At 48.8% G+C, this 6,645-nt stretch overlaps 1 non-coding gene across 1 annotated transcript; it reads right to left on the bottom strand.

The window, feature by feature from the left end:
- Positions 1-3,275: 3,275 nt before the first annotated feature.
- On the bottom strand, positions 3,276-3,352 carry Trnak-cuu. Its single transcript has one exon. It is a non-coding gene; the product is annotated as a tRNA-Lys (tRNA).
- Between the last annotated feature and the right edge of the window lie 3,293 nt (positions 3,353-6,645).

Below are 6,645 nucleotides of genomic sequence, written 5' to 3'. Positions count from 1 at the left end.
CTTACAGGAGATGGTCGTCCAAGGTTGCCAAAATGTGGTCTGCAGATCACGTTTTTGGCGATATTGGACGACCATCTCCTATAAGGGCAAATATTTTGTGAACATATTTCAAATATGTAGATGACAGGACCGTACTCGTCGAATGAAAATAAGAGGTAAAAAAACACGGAACTAAAAACAAATTTAAAAAAAACAGAAAAAAGTCGCGAATACAGGTATTTTTGGTGTGAGCGGCTGGTTTAAGTGGGTGAACACGCACCTCAGTGATACACGCGCGACGAAACGTCCCTACAGCGTGCCGCCTCCCACAAACAGTAGTTACATCGACTGTTCGCAAGTCGGTTTAGCTTCTTTTGCATTGAGCCGCCTTGCCTGTCACCGCGAAGCGGCGTGAACGGGTGGTCCGCACGGGTTAACACGCGTACCAGTGATACACGCCTGACGAAATGCACTACAGCGTGCCGCCGCCAACAAACAGCCTTCTTGCTAAACCGTCATTCGCGAAAACGTTTATTCACTCAAATGAATCCTATTCGCTAAAGTGTCATTCGCTAAAATGTCATTCGCTCATATAATATGAACCCGTTAAGGAACAGGCATCTAAGGTTATTACGATTAAACTTGCGTATAATGAATCCGAGCACTAATTTCACAGAAAAAGAACATGGTTGTCAACTTAAGAAACAACGGTGTCATACCAGCCGTTTGTGGCCCAGATGCTTGGAGACAGTGTAGAGTGGTTTCCCGATGGCCTGCGGCGCGAACTCGTTGAGGAAGCCGGTTAGTAGTCTTCGAAGGGAAAGGAAGCCGGAACGCTTCTTTTTACGCATTTCTACGGTATTCACGCAGCCAGAAAGGTCCAGAGACCACGCGTTTCACCAAGAAAGAGCCTCTTAGAGCCCATCAAATAGGCCATGTTAGAAACACACAAACAAATCGTGGACCGGTTTCGTCATGTTCAATCACGACCGGAAGCAGAGCCTCGACCAAAGAAAAGAAACACATAAATACAGTGCAATGAACAAATCAAGTAAGCGGAGCTCTTTTTTTTTTATTATCATCGGCTTCGTCTTGCTTCTGCTTTCTTTTTGCGTTACACCCGACCACCACCTTCAAATGTAACGTGTCCGAGCTCTTTTTTCTGTTGATTTTGGTTTGCAAGACCACCCCAGCGATTACCTGCGCCGACGGAGTCCTTCGTGCGAATTTTCTATTATGTGCAGTTAGCTTATTGCAATTTCTTTTTATTTTTGCCTAGAATTGATTCCCCCAAAGTACATCTTCTGTAATGTTTGCGAATTGTTTGCACGCTCATTTTTACTGTTACTTCGACGTTCATTAAGCCACTGGCATCAGCCACTGCACTGCCTCTGACAACCGGCGATATTTGCATTCAGCCAAGATATCATGACAAGATTATCGCGTTGTGCAGAGAACGTCAAGAGAAACCTTCTGAACAGTTATTCAAAACGCTTAAACTTTTTTTTTTCCGGTTGAAAGAGACGTCTCAAACGTGTGTAAACCACTGGATAACGTAGGATAAGCATTCTGACTTCAAGATACCTAAACAAACGTCTATTTTTTTACACTATCATGTAGCTGTCATTGCAGTTGTGATCAGTGAATTCCGTGGTTCAAGCGCACTGACCGTAATAAATCGTTTCAACGTTTAGAAATACAAAGTGGTGCTTACAAAACGTATTATGTCGTCTACTTCCGTGGGTTGCAGGTCGACTTGAGGTGCCACTGTCGTCATTCGCAACTTCTGCTAAAGACTTTCTAAGGAATTTACAACACTAGCCTTTGTCGTATTTACTAATACTACGTAGGGTCTTCGATCAGGACTGCGGGAATAGTTCGAAAAAATGTATCCACTCACCAGCTGTGGTCACTTTGTGACCAGAGCTGGTGAGTGGATACATTCCTATTTAACCCTGGGCGTCAGCTATCGACATGTGCAGGCACCAGGGCGCACAGATAAATTTGTATTTGTCCACTGGCCGCCAGCTATCGATATGTGCGGGCACCAGGCCGCACAGATGAGATTAATGAGGTGCACCGAGAGGTTCATGAGACGATGGTACTTGCTTTTCCGAAAAGCTCGGAAAGGGGGGGGGGGGCTCCGCCCCCCCTTCCCCCCTTCCCCCCCCCCCGAAAGATTGGGTGGGGGGCTCGAGCCTGGCCTCTCCGCCCCTCCTCCCCCCAATAGACCGCGCCTATGCTTGCAGCCAATGAGCAAACGTAGTCCTCAGAAATATCACCGGTTTGCTCCTTCGGAGTGGGATTCTGTCCAAGTGGCTAACTTTAGCGACTCTTGTCTCAACAACCGCGGCGAGTCATGCGAAGTTCGCGGGAAAACATGTTGTACAGCTATTTGGGTTCATTATTCCCTATTGAAAATTCCATCAAGCTACGTAATTTGGGACACTGACTGCCAGTCAGCAGCCTTGGTGGAACGTGATGGACCATCAGACGTCATCTGATGGTCCATCAGATGACGTCTGATTGCCACTGCCAAGGGAATTTCATCATCAAGGGCAGCATTTATATAAGAGTGAAGCTATACGCACTCATAAATATCGCCAAATGCCTCGATAAAACAAAATGTTCGAGAAAAAGAAAAAAAAAATAGCACGACCACCGCGGATCGAATTCGCGACCGCTTGCGTACAAATCGGACACCTTAACCGCTATGCTACGCACCGCTACAGTAGCTCGATTTGACTATTCGTTTTATACGAGATGCTTCGACTGCAAATGCAGTTAAGCCGGCAGCATGTTATGAAAGCACTCGTACATCACTCGCCGTACTTCAGTTCTACTCACCTGCCATGTAGAGTACTTTCGCGTCGTAGAATGATCCTTTTGTTCGCGCGTCATCGGCCCAGTAGACCTGGGGTGCTATGTTGCGCTTTTTGCACCCCCAGGAGACTTGGAAGAAGGAAGTGACGTCAACGACTAGAGCAAACGCAGATTGGATGTTGTGGGCACCCTGGCGGCTCCCAAGCCAAGTTGCCCGACTGCGAGGCTCAAGCCGAACTTTTCCCGCGTGGCGGCGACGTCACGCCAGCCACGCGCACATCGGATGCGCCGCCTTGATAAGACAGATCAGAGGCGGCGCATGGAAAGTCGCTGCCTGGACTCCGGCAGCGCCGGTAGCAATGTTAATCGTCTTGTCCATGTCCAATTAAATGTAGTTTCTTGTTGTTGAAACCGTTGGCTCCGTGTTATTCCTCCGGGTCGGGTATGCAGCAAGGCAAACCGACCACAAATGGCGCCCAACGTGGGGCCCGAACCCACGACCCCGAGATTAAGAGTCTCGTGCTCTACCGACTGAGCTAGCCGGTAGAGCACGCTCGAGGCTTCGCAGCCTCCCTCGCCAACAGGTGGGAAGGTCCGTTTCGCGTGCGTGAAAAGTGCTCGCCACTCACTTACAAACTAGTTAACTGTGAGTCTAGTGAGGAAACCGGACCTGTTCATGTCACCGACCTTAAACGATTTTTCCAAGCAGAAGACGAAGATTCCTCGCAGGACCGGAACGACACTGACGGCAGTCCCGTTCCGGAAACCCCCTTGTCTCCACCAAGGCGGCGGTATAACCTGCGACGTCGGTGACACCAAAGAGAGAGGAACTTTTTTTTTTTTGTCTCCTTGGCCTCTTTCGAATTTTGGGGGTAGTTTTCTACTTCCACGGATCTGCCCCTTTTTCAAGAGAGGGGGGAGAAGATTGTGTGCCCACCTCAGATCCGTTATTTCAAACTTTCTGGAAGGGGTCCGAAAATAACGTCAGGCTCAGCCCTCAACTGAGTCCCGTGTCGTCTGCTTCCATGTTTTCTACGAAGCTGACTCATGGACAAAACCGTCGCCATACCCGCCATCTGAACGACACGGCGGCCGGTCTCATCGTGGACCGCGGCCACCCTCTACAGGACCACGGGCAAAGCAGCCACCTGGTGGAGCCCTGATCCCGAACAAGCGACAAGCTGGAGCTGACCGAGCCGCCGCGCTCGCCAGCAGCCGCCGCGCTCGTCCAGCAGGCGCCGGCCGGACTTAAACGTCAGTCCGCCCAACAGCGCCATCCACCCCCTGACGCCCACAACGTCTCCGTCATCGACATGCCGGACGAAGCTTGAGGGGGGGGAAGTGTGGGCACCCTGGCGGCTCCCAAGCCAAGTTGCCCGACTGCGAGGCTCAAGCCGAACTTTTCCCGCGTGGCGGCGACGTCACGCCAGCCACGCGCACATCGGATGCGCCGCCTTGATAAGACAGATCAGAGGCGGCGCATGGAAAGTCGCTGCCTGGACTCCGGCAGCGCCGGTAGCAATGTTAATCGTCTTGTCCATGTCCAATTAAATGTAGTTTCTTGTTGTTGAAACCGTTGGCTCCGTGTTATTCCTCCGGGTCGGGTATGCAGCAAGGCAAACCGACCACAATGTTGACAGAAGAAAACAAAATCAACATCCAATCTGCATTTGCTGCGTTGTTGACGTCACTTCCTTCTCCCTAGTCTCCTGGGAGTGGAAAAAGCGCAACATAGCCCCCCTGGTACACCTTGTCGTCTTTAACTACACCGCTAAAGTCCCTTACATCGTCGGAACTCACAACAGGCTGGGTCTTGTCGAGTAGAAATTCTACTAAAACATAAGACATTGTAGAGCCCGGGCAGGATCGACAGGTTGGAGCAAGCGGGCAAACAAAACGAGTCGAGAGCAATCGTTCATGAAAGCTCGGCGAATCCTCCATGGGCGAAGCGAAGTGCGAAGTGTCGTGTTCGACGCTTCGGCGGCTGCGGCGGGCTTCTGATCAAGGTTGTCGGTCGGTTGCGTGTCACATCTCTAACGTCAGCGGTTTTATGGGCTCACGTCCCGAAATCGTTTTCTCGTGCATAGATTACTTTTCGTATTCATAGATTTGACGAAATAGTGGTATCCGAACGAACTTTACGTCCTTTGACCGTACTTCTGTCTGCACGTCAAAGCTTTCTGACGTACAGTCAGAGACAATCGATGTACAGTCAGAATCACCACCAGGACATCCTGATGGCATTTCGCGGCGGCCGACTGCCACCAGGAAACCATCAGAAAGCCGACAAGCGGTGTCTGACTGGAGTTTGACTGTCGGCCAGAGTAACTTGTTGTCCAATCAGACATGCTTGACGTACAGTCAGGCACAGTCAGCGGTCCACTAGAAAACATTGACTGCCAAACAGCGTTACATTAATGGATTTTTCCTTCGGGTTCAATTGTTGTGGGCCGCATACGTTGATTCCTGCAGAAACCTTCGAGGAAGTGCGTAGACGCACTTCTTCGAAGAGCTCGTAGGTCTACTCTATGGGATCGTGATTGCTTCGAAGTAGCCGTGCACATTCAGCACCTCTTATTTAAACAGCCAGGGCAAATCTCGCAAAGTTCCCTGGGAATCATGTAGTAAAACTCTTTGAGTAGATGTTCGAATACTTTTAAGCTATTTAGGTTGCATGCTCCAGGTTTCCGGCAGAAGCGCACCCTTCAAATATCTTGTAGGTTTTCTCTTTTGTAACGGGATTCTTTCGAAGTAGCCACATTCAGCGCCTCGTATCTTATGAACCAGGGCGAACCTCGCAAAGTTTCAGAAAAATCATGTAGTAGAACACTCTGAGTAGATGTTTAAATAATTTTCAGCCATATTGGCTGCACGCTGCAGGATCCTTGTGGAGGGGAACTTCTCCAAAATACTCGAGGGTTTGCTCTTTCGGAACGCAATTCTTTCGAAGTAGTCACAGTCATCGCCTCTTATCTCAAAAAAGCCAGGGCAACCTCGCAAAGTTGCGGAGGAAACATGTAGTAAAACTGTTTCAGTAGATGTTGAAATTAATTTAAGCCATATAGGTTGAACGCTGCAGGTGTCTGGTAAAAAGGCATTTCCTTCCCCCATCCCCCCTAAAAAAATATTGTAGGTTCATTTTCTTTTTTTTTGGCACGTGATTCTTGCAGTGTATTCGCATTCAGAAACATTTATCTCAGCAACCAAGGCGAATCTTCAAAAGTTTCCGGGGAATTATGTTGTACAACAATTGGAGTTTATGTTAATAACTACTTTATGTATTCCTTTTTTCTCGAACACTAAACGAGCGGAATAGCCTTACTAACAGTGGGGACATTTAGCAAACCGTTACTATGTACCGCGTACCGCACTATCGGAGCCTCTGAAACATGTTTCTAAGCTCGTGCCCGGGTTATACTGTGACCGCGGGTCTCGCGCTTAAAAGCATGATTTAAAGGCTGCGGTAGTGCGGTACACGGAACACGGCAACGGTTTGCTAGAAGTCCCTATTGTCACGCAGCCATCGTTGTCATTATTCACCTCCCATCTAAATAGGCCGATGTCACCAGCCAGTTTCGTTACGCCGCTGCTGCCGAAATGCATCGAGGAAACCTTAGTTTTTGTTTTGCACATAAAACAACATCGTTAAAACATTGTGCGTGCAGTGCATGATACGACAGGAAGCGCCTAGAGAATTGCTCTATGTCTCATGTGAACGAAAGTTATGGCGGCGTCAAGCATGCGCCAAACACTTGGTGCGATCGGTCTCTAAGTTCCATAAATGTATAGATATCTTTTTCTCTGAAACTTGTTTGCACTGTTTTTGTTTTGCCATCCTGTTTT

This window comes from Ixodes scapularis, unplaced genomic scaffold (genome assembly GCF_016920785.2).
Source record: "Ixodes scapularis isolate PalLabHiFi unplaced genomic scaffold, ASM1692078v2 PGA_scaffold0__279_contigs__length_252992795, whole genome shotgun sequence".
NCBI lineage: Eukaryota > Metazoa > Arthropoda > Arachnida > Ixodida > Ixodidae > Ixodes > Ixodes scapularis.
Note: the sequence above shows the minus strand (reverse complement) of the source record. Positions and strands in the feature narration are given on the sequence as shown.